This window comes from Trachypithecus francoisi, unplaced genomic scaffold (genome assembly GCF_009764315.1).
Source record: "Trachypithecus francoisi isolate TF-2019V2 unplaced genomic scaffold, Tfra_2.0 Lachesis_group2, whole genome shotgun sequence".
NCBI classification, from domain to species: domain Eukaryota; kingdom Metazoa; phylum Chordata; class Mammalia; order Primates; family Cercopithecidae; genus Trachypithecus; species Trachypithecus francoisi.
The window spans coordinates 61639869-61663211 of NW_022681465.1; positions in this window are offsets into that span (position 1 = coordinate 61639869).

The following is a 23343-nucleotide window of genomic DNA, read 5'->3' on the forward strand; positions in this document are numbered from 1 at the left end:
TAATTTCAGACCAAGTGGAATTTCAAATAATTTTTTTTTCAGGACTAATAAAGGGACACCACATAATGATAAACGGGTCATTCCTCAAGAAGATATAACAAATCCTAAACTTCTATGCATCTAACAACACAGTGTCAACCTGCAAGAGGCAGTAACTTACATAAAAAAAATTACTGACTTTAACATTTCTCTTTCAATAATTGATAAATCAAACAGTAGTAAATCAATAAAGATGTAGTGATAGTGAATAGCACTATCAACCAACTTTATCTAATTGATATTGATAGAATACTCCATCCTCAACACCAGCAGAATATTTATTCAACTCGATCTCATATAGAACATTCACCAAGATACTATTATATGATGTAGAAGGTCACAGGATACAAGGCTAATATGTAAAAATCATTTTGCATTTTATATCTTACTAAAAAATGGGAATTTAAAATTTAAAAGTGTTTCCACAGTAGCTGAACTAATTTACACCACGAACTTAAACTCACCAACAGTGTACCAGTGTCCCTTTTGGTCTACAACTTCACCAACACCTGTTTTTTTCTGACTTTTTAACAAGTTATTCTAACTTGTGTGAAATAGTATCTCATTGTGGATTTAATTTGCCTTTATCTGATGATTAGTGATGATGAACAATGTTTCATATGTTTGTTGGCTGCTTGTACGTCTTCTTTACAGAAGTATATATTCAAATCTTTTTGCTTATTTTTTAATGAGGTGATTTGTTTTATGCTTGTTGAGTTGTGTAAGTTCCTTATAGATTCTAGATATTAGACCTTTGTTGGATACATAGTTTGGGAATATTATCTTCCATTCTATAGGTTTTATAGAGATTTCTCAAATAACTAAGATTTGAGCTATAATTTGACCCAGAAATCCCATTACTGGTATATACTCAAAGTAAAATAAATTGTTCTACCAAAAGGACATGTGCACCCATATGTTCATTGCAGCACTACTCACAGTAGCAAAAACTTGGAATCGACCTAGATGAAATAAAGAAAATGTGTTAGATATATACCATGAAATACTATGCAGCCATAAAAAAGAATGAAATTATGTCCTTTACAGCAACATGGATGCAGCTGGAGGCCATTATTATGAACACACTAATCTAGAAACAGAAAACTAAATACCATATGTTCTCATATATAAGTAGGAGATAAACATTGGGTACACTTTGACATAAATATAAAAACATCAGATGCTGAGACTACTAGAGGTGCAAGAGAGGAAGTGGGGCAAATGTTGAAAAACTACCTATTGGGTACTATGTTCATTATCTGGGTGATTTATTCCACTGTATACCCCAAATTTAAGCATCACACCATATACTTTAGTAGTAAACCTGCACATGTACCTCCTGATTATAAAAGCTGAAAAAAATTATTTATAATATTAAAAATGTAAGAAAGATACAAATCTTTCAAAATATATATGGGATCAGTGTGCAGAAAACTATAAAATTATATTGAAGTTAAATCAAAGACCTAAATAAATGGAGATGTATTCCATATTCATACATTGGAAGACTCAGTGTTGTTAAGCTGCCAGTTCTTCCCAGTTTGTTCTACAGAGTCAATGTAGCTCCAATCAAAATTCCATCAAAAAACTATTTAAGCGTCAGTACACAGATTCTAAAATTTATATGGAAAGGTCAAAGACATACAATAGACAACACTGTACTCAAAAAAAAGAAAGTTGAAAAATTAATACTACTCAATTTTAACACAATACAGATTTATACTAATGAAGACAGCCTGGTATTTGCTCAAGAATAGATTCATAGATCAATGAAACGTAACTGAAAACCCAGAAATAGACTGACATTTAAAAAGTCAACATGTTTTATTTTGCACAAATGTGTATAGAAACTATAATCATAACTTCCCCAAATTAGAAGTAAGTTTGTGTGTGAAGAATGCAACCAAGATGTCCTTCAATAGGTAAATAAACAAAGTGTTGGACATACTTCACATATACAATGGGTTTTTATTTAGCTATAAAGAATAAGGAGCTATGAAGACATAAAAAATGGAGGAAACTTAGAATGCACATTTCTAAATGATAAAAAGTTGTATACAAATGCTATATACTGTGTGATTACAATTATATGGCATTCTGGAATGATGAAGCTATAGTGATGGAAATATCAGTGTTTGTGAAGGTTGGAGAGTAGGAGGTGGGTTAAATAGGTGAAACAGACAATTTATTTGTGGGGTGAATTTTCTGTTTCAGCTGCATTTGCTAATCTTAATAGATAGCATTTTTATTCTTTTTCAGGGAAAGAATATTTTCCAATTTAACTTTTGATTTATTCCTTGCTATTTAAAAATATATATATATATATACATACTTTTTAATTTCTCTTCATATTTCTTTTTGAAATGTATCATTAATTCCTGCATATTCAGGGATTCTCCTGTATTCTGTTGTTGTTGTTTCTATTCTATATGCAAATGTAATTGTGGAAATATGACATTATGCATGCCAAAATCAATTGCACTCTACAACACAAATAGTGGACGTTTATGTAGGCAAATTTAAGAGACATTGATGATGGGGATTGCAGAATAAAATGCAGAATGTTACAAAATGATTTAACTGCATGTCAGATGTATAAAACAACTTTATTGAAGGACATTGGGGGAGAAAGCTGTTGATCTAGTAACTTTGAAAATGGTTGAAATTTGTAAGACTAAATGTAAAAGAAAAGGCCAATAAGCACCATAATCTAGTTGATAAATTGTGTCCTGCAAGGTTATTGATTAACATTTTTGACACTGCTATATATGTATACTGGAAATGAGCAATAAAGCAAATATATGGTGAATGGTGGGAGATTTCTCACTGATGGAGTGAGACTCTTTAGAAAAGTAAGGGGGGTGGTGAGGCAAATCCATGTGCTATAGGATTAGAGTGGGACACATTAGTGTAAATTCATGTATAGTTATAGGTACAGATGGATATGTATGCACATATTTATATTTATACATTTAATAGTATATTCATATATTTAATTGCTTTTTCAGCAGAGAGGACCTGGAAGCAAGGGCCCTCTAGTTATCATACATAGATCTTAGCACCCAGATCTTAATTTGTAATACAATTCTCCAATAAAAAGATCAAGGACTCCTTGAAGTAATGGCTGTTTGTAAGGCTGGGGTAGGAAATACACAAGATTATTTTGGAGTATCTTATAGTTCCAGAGAGTGAGGATTTGTTAAAAAAAAAAATACTGCAAGATAATACGTCAAAATCTAGCCATAACTAGGGAAACAGTAACCAAAAGAAATAGCTTTTAATAGCCACAGTCAGAACAATTTGAACAAAAAGCCCACAAATGTGTTATTGAATGTAACCAGAGTTTATTTATTTATGAATAAATAAATGAATAAATAAATTTATTCATTTATTAATGAATATTCATTAATCTGTAATGATATAAATGATTGAAAACATAAATAAATAAGAAAAGGAGACAAATATTGCATGTAGAAGAATTTCAAATAATTTATGTAGATATTCCATCCTCAAAAAAGTGAAAATTAACTGCACTGATGATGCGTTTGGCATAATACGTTTCTCCAAAGAGTACAGTGTGGAAAGGGGGAAATATTACCTTTGGAGTAGAGAAACTTGACAAATACTACCATATCCAGGTGATCAAGGTCAATGTGTCAACATGAAAGTGATGTGACATGAATAGCATGTATCTTTGATATCTTTTGATAAAAATTCACGTATTCTCTGTGGTCTTCTTCCCACAAACCAATAACCTTAGTGTAATAAGAAAACATCATGGATGAGATCTTGGAAATAAAAAAAAAAAAGTAAATTAAATAACGAGGGCAATCTAAATGGAGTACAGATTTTAGTTAGTAATAATGTGTAAATACTGGTTTATCCATAAACCAATAAATAAAATTCAATTCTAATAGAAGATATTAATAATAGAAGAATCTGGATGTGATCTACATAAGAGCTCTGAACAATTTTCACAGTTTTCTGTAAATCTAAAATGTAGTCATGCATTGCCTAATAAAGGGAATATGTTCTCAGATATATGTCATCAAGCAATTTTGTCATGAGAACATCATAGAATGTACTTACACAAACCTAGATGTCATAGTCCACTATGTACCTAGGCTATGTGGGTATAGCCTATTGGTCCTATGCTACAAACCTGTATAGCATGTTCTTGTAGTGAATACTATTGACAATTGTAAAACAATAGTAAGTATTTGTGTATCTAATCTTCTCTAAGCATAGAAAAGGTAACAGGCTGTACTGCAACATTGTAATAGCTATGTCAGTATGTGATACGAATATTGCAGCTCAATTATAATCTTATAGGACCACTTTCATATATGTGGACTGCCATTGACCAAAACATGTCATGCAGCATATGACTAAAAAATGTAGTCAAATACAAAATAAAACTTATTTTGCTAAAATGCAACATACTGTAAAAAGTAATGTTTATTTTTTAACAAACAAGTTTATTAATATGATGTGAGTGAAATGATATCTCACTGTTGTTTCATTAGGTATTGTCTGCATTGTGTATAAAATTCAACCTCTTTTCACATAATTATTTTGAGAGCATTTTGAATTATTTACTTTTGTGTTTGATTATTTTTGTGTTTTTTTAACCTTGTTGCTTTGAAGAAATTCTGCAATATATTTTGGTTAAAAATTCTTGGTTAATTATATGCTTTGAAATATCTTCCCTTAATCGTTTGCTTATATTTTAATATTATTTGTTTTATTTTATTTGTTCAGAAAAAAATATTTAAAGTATGTATAACATTTTAATCTTCATTTTGATCCTTGTACTTACATTTTATTTACAATTTCTATTCTACTCAATATCACAATAATAGTATCTTATTTGCTCGATGTTATTTGAGAGTTTTTCCTTAAATATTTATGTCCTAAATTAATATGGTTTTACTGTATCCCCACCCATGATATGGTTTTGCAGTATCCCCATCCAAATATCATCTTGAACTGTAGTTCCCATAGTCCCTACATGTAACGGGGGGAACCTGGTGGGAGGTAATTGAAACTATGGAGTGGTTATCTTCATGCAGTCCTCATCACAGTGAGTGACTTCTCATGAGGTCTGATGGTTTTAAAAGGGGCTTTTCACCCTTCTGCTCAGTACTTCTCCTTCCTGTTGCCATGTGAAGAAGGATGTGTTTGCTTCCCCTTCCACCATGATTGTAAGTTTCTTGAGGCCTCCCAGCCGTGCTTAACAGTGAGTCCATTAAACCTCTTTCCTTTATAAATTACCCAGTCTCAGGTATTTCTTTATTAACAGCGTAAGAATGAACTAATGCAGTAAATTGGTACGAGGTAGTGGGACACTGTTGTAGAGATACCTGAAAATGCTGAAACAACTTTGGAACTGGGTAACACGCAGAGGTTTCAATGGTTTGGAGGGCTCAGAAGAATACAGGAAGATGTGGACAAGTTTGAAATTTCTGAGAGACTTTTTGAACAGCTTTGATCAAAATGCTGATAGTGATATGGGCAATGAAGTCCAGGCCGAGATGGTCTCAGATGGAGATGAGGAACTTGTTGGAAACTGGAATAAAGGTGACTGTTGTTATGTTTTAGTGAAGAGATTGGTGGCATTTTGCCACTGCCCTAGAGATCTGTGGAATGTTGAACTTGAGAAAGATGATTTATGATATCTACTGGAAGAAATTTCTAAGTGGCAAGGCATTCAAGAGGAAGCATATCATGAAAGTTTGGAAAATTCGCAGCCTGACAATGCGATAGAAAAGGGAAACCAGTTTTCTGGGGAGTAATTCAAGTTGACTGCACAAATTTGCATAAGTAATGAGGAGTCAAATGTTAGTCACCAAGACAATTAGGAAAAATGTCTCCAGGGCATGCCAGAAGTCTTAATGGCAGCCCCTTCCATCACAGGCCTAGAGTCATAGAAGGAAAATATGGTTTTGTGAGCCAGACTCAGGACATCCTGGCTGTGTGCAGCCTAGGGACTTGGTGCCCTGCATCCCCCCTGCTCCAGCTGTGGCTAAAATGAGCCAAGGTACAACTCAGTCTATGGCTTCAGAGGTTGCAAATCCCAAGCCTTGGCAGCTTCCATGTGGTATTGAGCCTGGTGGTGCACATAAGTCAATAATTGAAGTTTGGGAACCGCCACCTAGGTTTCAGAGGATGTATGGAAACACCTGATTGTCCAAGCAGAAGTTTGCTGCAGGGGTGGAGCCATCATGGAGAACTTCTACTAGGACTGTGTGGAAAGGAAATGTGGGGTGGGCACCTCAATACAGAATCCCTGCCGGGGCGCCACTTAGTGGAGCTATGAGAAGAGGGACACTGTTCTCCAGACCCCAGAATGGTAGATTCACCAACAGCTTGCACCATGAACCTGGAAAACCCACAGACACTCAACACCATCCTGTGAAGGTAGTCAAGAGGGAAGCTGTACCCTGCAAAACCACAGGGGTTGAGCTACCCAAGGTCATGCAAGCCCACCTTTTGCATCAGTGTGACCTGGATATGAGACATGGAGACAAACAAGATTATTTCAGAGTTTTAAGATTTGACTGTCCTGCTGGATGTTGGACTTGTATGTGACTTGTAGCCCTTGGTTTGGTCAACTTTCCCCATTTGGAATGCGTGTATTTACCCAATGCCTGTACTCTCATTGTATCTAGGAAGTAACAACTTGCTATTGACTTTACAGGCTCATAGACAGAAGGGACTTGTCTCGTCTCAGATTGGACTTTGGAGGTGGACTTTTGGGTTAATGATGGAGTGAACTGAGACTCTGGGGGACTGCTTGAAAGACATGATCGTGTTTGGAAATGTGAGAACATGAGATTTAGGAGGAGTCAGGGTGGAATGATATGGTTTGGCTCTGTGTCCCTACCCAAATCTCATCTTGAATTGTAGTTCCCATAATTAGTCCCCATGTGTTGTGGGAGGGACCTGTTGGGAAATAAATTAATCATGGGTGCTGTTCCCTCTATGCTGTTCTTGTGAGAGTGAATGAGTTCTCATGAGATCTGATGGTTTCATAAGGGACTTTTACCCCTTTACTCAGCATTTCTCCTTCATGTGGCTATGTGAAAAAGGATGTGTTTGTTTCCTCTTCAGCCATGATTGTAAATTTACTGAATCCTCCTCAACCATGCTGAGTTGTGAGTCAATTAAACTTCCTTCTTTTATAAATTATCCAGGCTTGGGTATGTCTTTATTGACAGCATAACAGCATGAAAGTGGACTAATATGGTTAACTTATTTGGGAATTTTGTCTCACGTAGTGTGATGAATCATATCTTATTTTTTTCTTATGAATAGCTACTTTTTAAAATAAGATTTATTGAATTGATGCATCCCTGGATTTGCAATGTTTTTCTAACAAATAGGAGTTCCATGGTTTAAAATGACTTAGTTTCATACTTTTTATTATCTTTGTTTTGTTGTCCACTATTTTACCAATGTTATAATATAGCATAATCATAGCTCTGTCTTATAGAAACAATTTCTTGCCTTATTTTTAAAAGTATGATTATAATCCCTTTCCTTAACTTATCACTTAACCTTACAAAAGTTTAGGTATTTATAGGCTCACATTCTTGCTATTCTGTTTGAACCACTGGAATAAATAAGAATATTTACCCTTAAATCTCACTTTCATTTTGCAAACTGACCACCTTTAATGACTGTGGATGACTGTGCTTGGTTTAAGATAAACATAGATATGCCATTTTTTTGACATGTATTTCATCATGATATGATTTTGTGATTAGTTCATTTTAAATGTATTCGGTACTGCACCATACTATTTATGTATCTTTGGGAAAATGCTAGTGATGAATTTCAAATAACTAAAGTTTGTCCTTGTGAAATCATCAAAAATCAGCTGCATGAAGGAATTCATCCTGTAACTTTTAAAAGTCATGATGTAGACTTTAAAAATCTTGTCTATAAAGCCAACAAGATTCACAGAAATCAGAGATATACTCTGATTAGACTCATATGTATATGTATATGTTATACTCTGATATATACATATCAAAAACCTAAGTGTGTGTGTGTATATATACATATATGTGTGTGTGTGTGTGTATGTGTGTGTATGTGCATACATTTGGGTTTTTTAGTAGTTTTCTTTGGTCTTTCAGAAAAGTTACAAATGTTATCAACCCAAAATTACATATATAAACATTTTTGCGTGCATATATGTGTGTATGTGTTTGTGTATATGTGCATATACATGCACATACTCTGGGAGACATAAGATGACAGTAAGCTTTTAAATTATAAAGTGAATAATTTGTAAAATTGTATCACATATTCTCTTGGGGGCAGAAATTTTTTCAGCATTATAAAATATTAACGTTTGAGTGTTCTTGATTTTAAAGATACAAATATAATGTGGATATTCATATTTAAAAAGGTTTTAAATATATTATTTTCTTAAAATTCTGAGTGAAAGAAAATGTACTGAGTGCCTCATGTATATATAACTCCGACATTTCTGTGCAGACGTTTTCCCTGTTTTACTAATTATGTTGCAAGCTCTTCCATTGTAAAGCGAATATAATCATAACATCAACATTTAGTAAAATGAAATTCCATTATATTTTAATGCATCAATATTTTATTTTTGTTTCTCACAATTTCTCAAGGCTCTTTGATAAACCTAAACTTCTTTAAAAATTAATATTTTATCTACGTTGACACATTACTTGTTTCTTAAACACATTCACAGTATTCTAATATTTCAAAATAGGCAGATGAGTTGAGGATATGATATCAGCATTTAAACAACATATCTTTGTTTGCTGTATTGATTTACAAAAGAAAGCAGATACATTTTCTGGTACACATATTTGATTCACAAAACAGTTTCTAAAGAAGATGTGATTAATAACAATAAGTAAAACAGTGCTTTCCAGTTTCTTTTATATCTTGAAATATTCTTCATTTACCATGAATAAAGTAAAGATATGCTCTTGGCAAGGCACATATAATCACCTATAGTAGACATCCAAGTTTTCCTCTAAAGAAAACCATTTACATTAAAAATGTAAAGTAAAATTAAGTCAGGGGGTTCTAACTGGGACCCATAAAGGTGCACCAAGTTCTTGGAGGGAACCTAGTGTTGAATTTTAGGAAAATGTGTTAATATTGTGAAATTGCACACAAAATCCTGTGTGACTGTTCCATTTTTAAAATAGCTTTTATTTTAAATTTAGGGGTACATGTGCATGTTTGTTATACAAATAAATTCATGTCACAGGGATTTGTTGTACAGATTATTTTACCACTAAGGTATTCAACCTAGTACCCATTAGTTATTTTTGATAGTCCTCTCCTTCCTCCCACCCTCCACCCTCTCGTAGGCCTCAGTGTTTGTTGTCCCCCTCTATGTTCCCATGTGTTCTCAACATTTAGTTCCCATTTATAAGTGAGAACATGCAGTATTTGGTTTTCTGTTTCTGCCTTAGTTGGCTAAGAATGATGAGCTTCATTTTCATTCATGTTCCTGCAAAGAGCAAAGAGCATGGTATATATGTATCATGTTTTACTTATACAGTCTAACATTGATGGGTATTTAGGTTGATTCCATGTCTTTGCTATTGTGAATAGTGCTGCAGTGAACATATTTGTGCATGTGTCTTTATGATAGAATGATATATATTTCTTTGAGTATATCCTTAGTGATGGTGTTGCTGGGTCAAGTGGTGGGTATGAGTTTAGGTCTTTGAGGAATCACCACACTGCTTTCCGCAGCATATATCACAGAACTAGAAAAATCTATTTTAAAATTCATTTGTAACAAAAACAACAACAACAACAAAAACCAGAATAGCCAAGACAATCCTAAGCAAAAAGAACAAAGCTATAGGCATCATGCTACCTGACTTTATACTACAAAACAGCATATTACTGGTACAAAAACAGATGCATAGACCAATGGAACAAATTAGAGAACCCAGAAATAAGGCTGCACAACTACACTCGTCTGATCTCTGACAAAGCTGACAAAAAGAAGCAATAAAGCAAGGACACCTTATTCTATAAATGGTGGTAGGATAACTGGCTAGTCATATGCACAAGACTGAAACTGGGCCTCTTTCTTATACCATATAAAAAATCAACTCAAGATGGATTAAAGATTTTAATGTCAAACTCCAAACTACAAGAACCCTGGAAGACAACCTAGGCAATACCATTCTGGACATAGCAATGGGCAAATATTTCATGACAAAGATGCCAAAGGTAATTAAAACAAAAGCAAAAATAGACAAACGGGATCTTATCAAACTAAAGAGCGTCTACACAGCAAAATAAATTGTCAACAGAGTAAACAGACAACCTACAGAATGGGAGAACATTTTTCCACACAATGCATCTGACAAAGGGCTAATATTCAGCATCTATAAGAATTTAAACAAATCAATAAGCAAAGAACAAATAACCTCATTAAAAAGTGGGCAAAGGATGTGAACAGACATTTTTCAAAAGAAGACAGACATGCATTCAAGAATCATATGAAAAAATGTTCAACATCATTAATCATTTGGAAAATACAAATAAAAGCCACAATGAGATACCATTTTACATCCCTCAGAATGGCTATTATTAAAAGTAAAAACAAACAAGCAAACAAACGAAACAGATGCTGGCAAGGATATGGAGAAAAGGAAATGCTTATATACTGCAGATGGAAAGGTAAATTAGTGCAGCCATTGCAGAAAGCAGAGTTTGGTGATTCCTCAAAGAACTTAACACAGAATTACAATTTGACCGAGGAATCCCACTACTGGGTATATAGCCAAAAGAATATAAATCATTCTATTTTAAGACATACATTTGTGTGTTCATCACAGCATTATTCACAATAACAAAGACACAAAATCAACTTAGATGCCCATCATGATTAGACTGAATAAAGAAAATCTACGTATTCATCCTGGAATACTACATGGCCATTAAAAAGAATGAGATCATGTCCTTTGCCAGCAACATGGATAAAGCTGGAGGCCAGCATCCTAAGCAAACTAAGCCAGGAACAGAAAACCAACTACTGAATGTTTTCACTTATAAGTGGTAGCAAAACATTAAGTACATATGGACACAAAGAAGGAAACTATTGCCATGAGGATCTACTTGAGTGTGAAGGGTGGAAGGGTGGCAGGGATTAAAAAGCTACCTATCAGGCTCTATGCTAACTACCTAGGCGACAAAATTATCTGTACACCAAACCCCTGTGACATGCAATTTAGTTATATAGCAAACCTGCAAATGAACCTCTAAACCTAAAATAAATGCTTTAAAAGAAACAACTTGTGGTTTCATTTATCTTTTGCATTTTTTTGGCATCTCAGTTTCATTCAGTTTGGCTCTAATTTTGGTTCTTTTCTTCTGCTAGCTTGGAAATTGATTTGTGCTATTTCTTCGAGTTCCTTTAAGGGTGATGTCAGGTTGCTCATTCGAGATCTTTCTAACTTTTTGACGTAAGTGTTTAACATTGTCATCTCTCTTAACATTGCTTTAGCTGTGTACCAGAGATTCTGGTATATTGTGTCTTTGTTTTCATTAGTTTCAAAGAAGTTCTTGATTTCTGCTTTAATTGTATTGGTTACTCAGGAGTTATTCAGGAGCGGGTTGTTCAATTTCCATGTAATTGCATCATTTTAAGAGATCTTTGTACTAGTTTCTATTTTGATTGTAATGTGGTCTGAGAGTGTGGTTGGTCTGATTTTGGTGTTTTTGATTTTGTTGAGAGAATTGCTTTATGGCTGAGTGTGTGCTCAATTTAGTGTGTGTGCCATCTGCAGATATGAAGAATGTATATTCTGTTGTTATTGGTTGGAATGTTCTGTAGATATCCATTAGGTCTATTTGGTCAAAGTTTGAGTTTAGGTCCCAAATACCTTTGTTCATTTTCTGCCTCAATGATCTGTCAAATGCCATCAGTGGGGTATTTAAGTCTGTCACTATTATTGTGTGATTATCTCAGTCTCTTTACAGGTCTTTAGGAACTTCTTTTTTGAATCTGGGTGGTCTAGCGTTGAGTGCATATATATTTATGATAGTTGTCTTCTTGTTGAGTACTTTTCATTGTGTAATATCTTTGTCCTTTTTGACTATTGTTCATTTAAAGTCTGTTTCAGCTGAAATAAGCATAGCAATCCCCTCTCTTTTGTGTTTCCCATTTGCTTGGGAGATTTTTTTCTCCATTCCTTTACTTTGAACCTATGGGTATCACTGCATATGAGAATGGTCTCTGAAAACAGTAGATAGTTGGGTCTTGTTTCTTTATTCAACTTGCCACTGTGCCTTGTACGTGGGACATTAGGTCCATTTATAGTCAAGGTTAATATGGATATGTGTGATTTGATCCTGTCATTGTGTTGTCAGCTGGTTATTATGCAGACTTAATTGTGTAGTTGCTTTATTGTATAAATCTTCTATGTAATTGTGTTTTCTTTTGGTGTCTGGTAACGGTCTTTCATTTCCATGTTCAGTGATTCCTTAAAGACCTCTTGTCAGGTGTACCTGGTGGTAATAAATCCCCTTAGTGTCTGTTCATATACAAAGGGTTTCATTTCTCCTTTGCATATGAAGCTTACTTTGTCTGTATATAAAATCATTGTACAGAATTTATTTTCTTTAAGGATGCTGAATATAGACCCCCAATACCTTTTGGCTTTTAGGGTTTCTGCTGAAAGTTCTGCTGTTAGCCTGATGATTCTATTTTTGTAGGTGACCTGCCCCTTCTTGCTAGCCGCCTTTAATATTTTTTCTTTTATGTTGACCTTGGAGAATCTGATGAATTTGTGTTCTGAAGATTATTGTCTTACCTCATCGCATATGTGTTCTTCAAATATTTTAAATTTGAAAATTGACCTCCCTAGCAAGTTTCAGGAATTTTTTATGGAAAATACTCTCAAATGTATTTTCCATTTTGCTTGTTCTCTCTCCCTCTCAAGGAAGCCAACGTGTCATAGATTTGTTCTCTTTACATAAGCACATATTTCTCAGATGTTTCATTCATTCTTTAATATTCTTTTTTTTAATTTTTGTCTGACTGATTTGATTTGAGGAAACAGTCTTCAAGCTCTGAGATTCTGAGATTATTTCCTCAGCTTGATCACTTTTGCTGTGAATATTTTTGATTATATTATGAAATTCTTATAGATATGAAATTCCTGTACTAAGTTTTTCAGCTGTTGTACTGAGCTAAACTTTTACTAAGTTTATCAAATCGGTTTGATTCCTTCTTAAAATAGCTATTTTATCTTTCAGCTTTTGCATAATTTTATTGGATTCCTTATTTTCCTTAGATTGTGTTTCAACTTTCTCCTGAATCTCAATAATCTTAATTGCCATTCAGATTCTAAATTCTATGTCTGTTATTCCAGACATTTCAGTCTGGTTAAGATTCATTTCTGGGGAGCTATTGCAGTCATTTGGAGGTAAGAAGACACTTTGGCTTTTTGCATTGCTAGAGTTCTTGCACTAGTTCTTTCTGATCTTTGGTTCTTTAAAGTCACTTTCCTTTGGGTGAGGCTTTTTGATTTTACATTCATAGTACCCTTGGAGGTTTGACTGTAGTTTTAGTTGATTTCAGTCAACTGGTTTCGTTTCTGGACAATATCAGGGAAACAAGGCTCAGCTCTGCAGTCCTAGGCTGCTTGCTCTAAGCCTGAGGTATGGGACTAGGCCCACGACATTGTTGTGTGGCCACTCAAGGTTTATCACCTGCTACTGAAAGGGATGAAGTGTTCCCAGTCCACTGGCAACAACACAGTGATGGAGATGCTGGCAAAAGCACTTTGTTTTGGTGGCAGTGGGGTCGGCACTTGCACATAGCAGAGGCAGCAGGATGGTAGGCTCATTGGGTCCACACATGTTTACACACTAACAAAATGGTGGGGGGATGCTGCAGGCAAGTGTGTGCCAACACAGCAGTGGGGGGAGAGAGCAAGCAGGTGCATGCTAGAAGGTACCTGTTGGCAGAAGCTCTCTGATGCTTAGGTGGGATTTGCAGGTGACGGAACTATGGCAGTGGCCACTGAGAAGTGCCCCAGTTGGGCATCTGAGGCTTTGCCATAAGTGGATGTGGCCAGGCAGGAACCCTGGGAGAGGCCAGCAAGCAGAAGTGAAATCAGATCAGACTGATCCCGTTCCACTGGCAAGATTGCCCTGTTCAGTCCCTGTACAGGTACGATAGTTGACAAATCCCAAAACCACCTACAGGAGCATGGAAAGCCTTGAAGGATGGGCATAACTGACCACACTTCATTGCTGCTGTTCCCAGGCCAAACCCTCTAGGCTCCACACAGTCTGGAGTCCTGTCCTTGCCAACTCTCCAAACAGCTCTTCCTGCCAGCTCAAATGTCTATGGGAGTTGTGAGGTCTGTTGAAGCTAGAATTCTGCTGGTCTGTAGTGAGAGTGGGTCACTGTATTTAAATCAGCCCATCCTTAGGAGCCACTTTGGGCCAAGAATGAGTGCTTGTGATCGGTAACACCATGTGGGGATCCCAGCTTCCTCCGCCTTCATCTCAGAGTTTGCATCCCCCCGCTTTCCACTTTCAATGACTTCCTTCCAAGTATTTCTTCAGAGTGTGCTGGTCTTCTTGACAGTCTGGTCTCTTGGTAAGAGATGCTCTTCCTGGCTGAGTCTAGTTAACTGTCTTGGCTCTTCCCTCAATTGTGCACTTCCAAAAGAGTGAATTTTATGGCATATGAATTATATCTTAATTTTTTAAATCCTCAGTCTCCCAGGTACCTTGTGTGATGAGCACAAATACTTAACTTGCTGTGGGTCAGGGCCACTGTAGCGCCATTCCCAAGTTTGCATTCCAAGTCTGGAGCCAAAGTGAGGGTTTCCGAGGTCAGACTGGTCCTTGGATAATGTTTCATTCTTCAGAAGGAGCATATTGAGTGAGGAGCTATGAATTTTTAATTTGTTCATCATGTGTCTCTTCCATATTGTATCCTAAGTTCCCAGAGAAGAATGAATAAATAAATGAACACATTTCATTTGTAAAATATTGGCAATTTAAAGCATCATAAAAATATAACATTTAAAAATAATTTTAAAATAAAAATTTCATTTACCTGGACATTAATATAAATGTGACATATTGATACAAATATTTCTACAACCAGAATCTAAAAGAATGTTATAAGTATAGTTATTCATCCAAAGTTTGCTCAATGAATACATTAATGAATGATCCAGGGAATTTATAATAAATAATTTATATGAATTTATTCTTATTTAATCTATATGTGAAAATTGCTGGCTATTTTAAGAATATAGGAATATTTCTTTAAACAATGTGATCTCTGATTATCCTTTACACCATCTGAAGGAAAAGCAGGTAAGAGCAAGATAACAGTCTCATAGGCCATATTTTATTAATCTTTAAAACCATCTCTCAATGATACCTAGAGGAAACTGCATTTAAGTCCCTAGATTACTAGGAAGTAAATGTGCTTGGCAGTGGAGTTACAAAGTGCACACTAGTCTTGGATATTGGTCTAGTCAAAAAGGAGAGTCGGGAGGAGAGTAGAAAAAAGAGTGATGGTATTAACATTTGTATTCAATGAGGAAAGAAAGGTAAATTTATCCTAAAGAAGTACATGTCCTGGAAAGTTGAATTGCATTGTAATTTATGTTTCCCTCAAAACATATTTAAGGAAATAATTATGTCCATTGGTGCCTATTTGTCTACTGCATAATAACAAAGCTGCTTTCTTAAGCCACTGAACTGTTTCTTTATTATGCTCATCAGGGTGACTTTTTATTAATATAATGCTCACTGACTGCTATGTTCCTAACAAAAATATTGAGATAGTAATGTTTTTAACTTTTGTTACAGAAAAGATTAACTTTTAAGAAACTGACATTACTTTTCATGGTTTCAAAATTATGTACTGCCAGATAAATAAGCAATATTTTACACTTTGATTGCAGATGTCTGTGTAGATCTGTATACAGATATTAAGAGAGAGAAATATTACACAATTAATGTCATAGAAATTATTCTAATCAAGGAAGCAATAATTAATATGTCTATATGGGTTTACTAAATCTTAGACAATTGTCTTTTGCAGCTAATTTACATATCTATAGCAAAATAAGCACATTTAAAAATTTTTAAATATGTAAAGATTCTTTCCTCATATATAATAAAGAATAATTTTGTTGAATAAAATGAATTTTGAGGTCATTAAACAAAATGGTAATTACTAAAGTTGTTATAATATACACACAGTGATTCGTAGTAATTGTGTGAAAGTGATTCTTAAATTATTAATATAGTGATGAACAAGATATAAATGACCAGGAAATCATTCTCATAATAGAGATAACACAATGACAATGTTAAACATTGTTTGGAAAACTTTCTAGTAAAGCTATTTTGTATAAAAGGCTAATTCTCTCTTTGTATAGGGTAAAACCTTATAGTCTTGCAATGAACCATTTTATTTTCATTATCAAGTGCCTTAGTCTGTTAGAGCTGCTATAATATTATTTCATAAACTGGGTGGCTTATGAACAACAGAAATAGATTTCTTACAGTTCTAGAGGCTGGGAAGTCCAAGATCAAGGTGCCAGCAGATCTGCTGTCTGGTGAGGACCTGCACTCTACTTCATATATAATGAGATGTGTGCTGTATGCTCACATGGTGAAAGACGCACACAAGATTCCATGGGTCTCTTGTCTGAACTAATCCCAGTCATGAGGACTCTGCTTGCTTTCATGATCTAATCACCACCTAAAGTCTCCATCTCTTGAGAATATAATTGGATGATGATATTTCAATATATAAATTTTTGGGGGGACACAAACATTCAGAAAATAGCAGCAGGGAAACTCTGTTTCAAATTTGAACCAACAAACTTCCTAATTGATTTTGAAATCCAAGCTATAGACGAATTGTACTCTGCAAACAGATATACACACATTCAGTTATGTATTTTGTGTGAAATAAATTCTAGATCTATGTCATATCAGAGAAATTGGAGGTTCTATTTAAGTGAAATTATTGTGAAATCATAATTTGTTCCATTAATCCTAACAACTTTATTCTAACATATGAGATTAAAAACATTACAATTTTGTGTTCTCACCCAGTATTGTTAATTATAATCATTTTTCTATCAGGATGCATTGCTAAAATTTTCTTCTACTAAAATATAGTGTTTACTTAGGAAATATTAAAATAATATTAAATAGTTCTCGTCTATTTTTACTTTCTGAGCTATAAAATTCTCCTATTATAAATTCCCTGTTTGGTCAAATAAATTTAATTTTGTTGCCTAGACATCCCTTTATTAGGAATGTTCTTGATTTTAAGAAACTACACCTAAAATGTACTTTGTTACTTTTTAAAGGTTATATACTGGAAAAGCTAAGGTACAGATGCTTTAAAATACATCCAAACTGAAGGCGGTAACTGTGAGTAAAGGCTTGAGAGACACTTTATCATTAAAATATTTCTGCTTCATTGTATGAATATTTCTAAATTCCAATTTTTATTTCATCCACCTCTTTGATACTCATGGTTTTCATGGAGTAAAAACAGGATGTGTAGATCAGCAAAACTTTATTTTGTAACAAATATGTATTCAATATAAGAATAATTAGAATAAATTGACTTATCTCTGCTATTTTAGGTTTTGTGTTTTTCTGCTCTGTTTTGTTTTCCAACTTCTCAGTTGTATTATAACTGACTGTAAAATGAATCATCATCTCATAGTCTAATAAATCCTCTGTAGAAATCTTCCTGGAAATTATATTCTGTTTCTAGTGCTAAGTTCAAAAACATAAAGTAGGCAAAATTTTCATGAAGCTAAGTATATAAATTAAAGTATAAGTGATTTTAAATGATTAAAACTAAAAACTAATATTTATGGACATAAAATCTCTGGTTAGAATGCTATATTATTTATAATATTTCGCAAAATAATGAATTAATTCAAACTATATTCTACTAATTTTTAAAATAATTTACATTTGTAAATTTGAGTTTCCTTACCAGAAACAGCATATCAACTGCGAGCCAATGAATTATTTTTCATTCAACCTTCACATTTAAGTTCTAAACAAGATGATTCATTGGCACATTTTTGTTAATTTTATATATTTTTCACCTTTTAATTGTCTAATGCATCCAAATATTATTATGTGTCTGCCCTTCAAACATATTGATTGTATTGGTTGAATCTGACATAAGGAAGAAAAGCTTGAATGAGGGAATAATTTTATAATTAAAGTTTATTATTTAATCTTATTTTTCTAAATAAATTTGTCATTCTGAAGTTTGCAATGTTTCACGAAATAAAGAAGTTTTTAAGAAATCTTTTGATATAATCAAGAATGTATCCAATATAGGTGGAAAAAAATATTTTCAAAATAATATTGCTTTTAGAAATTACAATGTGGGATCTATGTAGCATACAAAACACCAAAATAAATCTCACGTGGATTTAGAATTTAAATTTCACAATAATTATAAAATATTGCACATAGGTGTATGTCCATGTGTATGTGTATGTATTGGGGAGAAAATTAGCCATAGAACTTACATCAATAGGGAATGCCAGAAAACTACCTTGATACCTGACTCCATAAAATTCCAACTGTTTAACAAAAGTAGAACAGTGACATAAACACAATAATTACTTAAAAGGCAAAAGCTGAGATGTTTACATGCTTTCACTTTTAAATTCCTAAACACACACACATAAACACATAAGTTAACATGAAACAAAGATCTTAAAAATACAATATACAAGGTACATGGAAATTACCTACATATTTAAAACTATGGGCATCATTATTGAATAATCACAGTTATAATTTTTTCCAGAAAACTAATGGAATGTGATAAAAAAATAAAATTTTTAGAAATGGTTAAGGTATTGCTTTTTTTTTTTATTTTTTTTATTTTTTTTATTTTTATTTTTTTTTATTATACTTTAAGTTCTAGGGTACATGTGCATGACGTTTATATCATGTATAACTCCCCAATGCAATCCCTCCCTCCTCCCCCCTCCCCATGATAGGCCCCAGTGTGTGATGTTCCCCTTCCCGAGTCCAAGTGATCTCATTGTTCAGTTCCCACCTATGAGCGAGAACATGCGGTGTTTGGTTTTCTCTTCTTGTGATAGTTTGCTAAGAATGATGGTTTCCAGCTGCATCCATGTCCCTACAAAGAAGCTATGTTTCAACTTTAACATTTTGACTTAGATATTTGACAGGGGAGGTTTTTGATATGACATCTTAAACTGTTTTTACAATTGCCAAAAGACATCTTTTTTTTAAATCAAAAAATATATTGACCTCATTTTATTGATTCATATGATTTGAGAGCTTTTTGTCATCAGTCTATTAATAGATGATATCAATTGACTCTGAAATATAAACCAGCCTTACATCTTTGACATAAACCACGCTGGATCATGGAATAAAATTATTTTTATTTATTTATGAATTATAGTTTTGAGCATTTTGCTATGAACTTTTGCATCTATATTTATGACAATTATTGGCATGCATATATGTATTATTTGATTTTAATATCAGAATAATATTAGTTTTATGAAATATGTTGTGATGTATCCTGGAAAACACTACGTGAAATTGGTATAAATTCTTTGTTAAATGTTTTATAAAATTCTCCAGTAAAATTTTCTATGCTGGAGATTTTTGGGAGGAGTTCTTTAATTAGTAATTTAATATTCTTAGTAGAATAGGACTAATCAAATTATCTATTTTATTTGAGTGAATTGTATTTTTGAGAAATTGATTTTTTGTTGTTGTCTAATTTATGTGTGTACTTTCATTCCTATTACTCCCTTTTATATTTTTGATGTCTTCATCAGATCTTTCAAAGTCCTCAGTGATATCTCTTGTTATATCTATGATATTAGTAATTTGCAGCTTCTCTATTTTTTGGACAACATTGCCAAACGCTCATCAATTTTTATTAATCTTTTCAACTAATAAGTTCTTTGTTCATTGATTTCTCTATTTTTTTCTGTTTTCAGTTTCATTGGTTTCTGCTCTTTAATACCACATTATTTCTTGTTTGGGGTTTTTGTTCTAGGTATGCTATGTTCTTGATGAAAGATTTTTGATTATTCATTTTTTTATTTTTATAGAATATTGTTTTAATTGACACATAATGATTGTGCATATTTGTGGGATACAGAGAGATATTTTGATACATGTAAGCGTTGTGGAAAAATTAAATCAGGGTATTTAGGATATCCATCACCTCATACATTTATCACTTCTTTATGGTGAGAACATTTACAATTCTTACTTCTAGCTATTTTGATATATACAATATAATATTCTTAACCACAATAATTCTACTGTGCAATAGAACATCAGAACTTATTCCTCCTATCTGTAATTTTGTACCTTTTGACTAAACTCAAATGCCCATCAATGATAGAATGAATTTCAAAAAATATGTGGTACATATACAACATAGAATACTATGCAGCCATAAAAAAAAAAAAAAAAAAAGAGAGATCATGTCCTTTGCAGGAACATGGATGTAGCTAACACAGGAACAGTTAACCAAACACCGGATGTTCTCACTTATAAGTGGGAGCTGAATTATGAGCATACATGGACACACGGAGGTGAACAACATATACTAGGGTCTGTTGGGAGTAGAAGTGGGAGAGGAAGAGCATCACGAAAAACAGCTAATGGATATTGGGCTTAATACTTAGGTGATGGGATAATCTGTGCAGGAAACCACCGTGGCATACATTTACCCATATAACAAACCAGCACATCTTGCCCGTGTACCCCTGACGTGAAAAGTTAAAGAAAAATAAAATAAAATAAATCAAAATCAAGAATTCACATTTTTTCACACAAAGTAGAAGAGGAAGACATACTTTCCAATAATTCTATAAACTTGTGTTATCTTGATACTCAAACTGATAAAGATATTATAGAAAAAAATTTCCTTGTGAATATAGATGTAAATATTCTCAAAAATGCTAGTAAACCAAATCCAGTTTCATATCAAAAGGATTACATGCTATAACTGATGTGATTTCTCTAAGAAGTTCAAGGTTGTTTTAACATCTGAAAATCACTTAATATAATAAGCCATATTAATAGCATAAGAGTTAAAAAACACATGATCATCTCAATAGACACAGAAAAAACTATTTAAAAAGTCGAATATATTTACATGATAAAGACACTGAACAAACTAGGAATAGAATGGAATGTGCACAATCTGATATAAGGCATCTATAACCCACCCTTTAATTAATATCACACTTATGGTGAAAGACTGGACTCTCATGCACTGTTGGAGAGAGTGTAAAATGGTGCAAACACTTTGGAAAAGAGGTTGGCAGTTCCACAGAGGTTAATCTTAGAATTACCATATGACCATTTCATTTCTACATATATATTCAAGGGAAATGAAAACATGATTAATATAAAAACATGAATGCTTTAACATTGTTTATAATATCCCACAGGTGGAAACAACACAAATGCCCAGCAACCAATGAATGAATAAATAAAATATATAGTCATACAAATTAATGTTAGCAATGCAACTGAATAATATATTAATGTATGCTACAACATCAACGGACCTTGAAAACATTATGCTAAGATAAAGAAGACAGTCACAAAAAACACGTTTTAGTATTTCCTTTACATAAAATGTCTAGAATAAATAATTGACATGACTGCTAATGTATGAGGATTTCTTTTTCTTTTTGAGATAATGAAAACCATCTGGCATAGATGGTCATGATTGCTTTGCAACTCTTAGAATATACCTTTGAATTCTGAAGAAAATAAAAATTTATATTTTTGAGCCCAATCTCAAACATTCTGAAATGGAAACACTGGGGATAGAGCCAAGAAGGCTTTCACGTGATTCAGATAGGTGCATGTTAACATTTGAAAAATATGGAGTAAAACACGAATAAGCCATTTGGGAGCAGGAGGCTCCGTAAGAAGACCGTAAAGAAAAACAGACAGCAACAGAAAATAAGAGAGTCACCTAAATGTGAAAGCACAGGAAAAATATTCGGAACGATCTCCTTCCAAGTTCCTTAGTGCTGTTTTATTTGATAAGTGATCTTCCTTGCTAAGTGACTTAGTGTCTGTAATTATAATTCTTTATGAAAGAAAATTTGACTTTTCCTACTTTAATAATTCTAAATCCTGCCCATATATTGGAATCACATGTATAAGAGCCTTTTAAAAGGTTGATGAACTGAGTCCATGAACCCAGAACATCAGATGAAATTGATTTGGAATACACCTTTGTATATTCCAAGTACACTGAGTATGGAAAATTTTTAAAGCTAACCACATTATTATAATGCATAGCCAATGTTGAGAACGATTTCCACCGGGGAGTGATAGCTGGGATGCTGAGATTCTTTTTTTTTCTCTTCTTCCTTCGTTAACCACAGCCTTACAACATACACCTAATTATGTGGAGTCAAATTATGGCCCAACAACTGACTGTAGAAAGGAATTGCATGTACCCATCCCCAAATATGAGGTATTTTGAATTATTTTGAATATTGTGATTATATGCAAAGATATGATACTCTCCTGCAAATCCTGAGATGGAGTACCATTAGACAATGCTATTAATCTGCCATTTAAGCCTTTGCCAGGTTTCTATTTTATTCACCATAGCATGTTATGTACCAGGCCTTGTTCCAGGAACTGGGAATGCCAGACACAGACTCTGCTCTGCTGGAGCTTAATCTCAAATTGCAATACCTACTAAACTCAAATTGCAATACCTACTAAAGGTCAGATAGGCATCTTGGTGGCAACTAAAATAGAGCAATCATTAGAGAAAAGAAATCATAGTGGGGTTGAATTGTTTTTTCTAACGTCTTATAACTTGTAATAAAAAGAAGACAAAATCTTAACCCAGATTGTCTGGACTGATAAGGAAACACAACTTTCCATCTTTCTTGTTAGACTCCCTTGCAACCTGCAAATTTTGTTCTGTGATGTATGGCAACTAAGTACAATTGAAATGCCCATGGCTAAAATTTAGTAGCAATCAAATTGAATATACTGATTATTAAAGGAGTGTTCAGACCTTGATTAAGAATCACTGAACTCTTAGTGATGCAACAGAGTTAGAACATTGGCCCAGGAACTGCACAGTGGAATCACCCGGGGAGTTTTAAACACTATTTATATCTGAGTGAAACTACGGAACATTGAGGTCTGGGGTAACTGGAGTTTAAAAGTTACCCCAAGTGAAACATATGTGCTGCCATC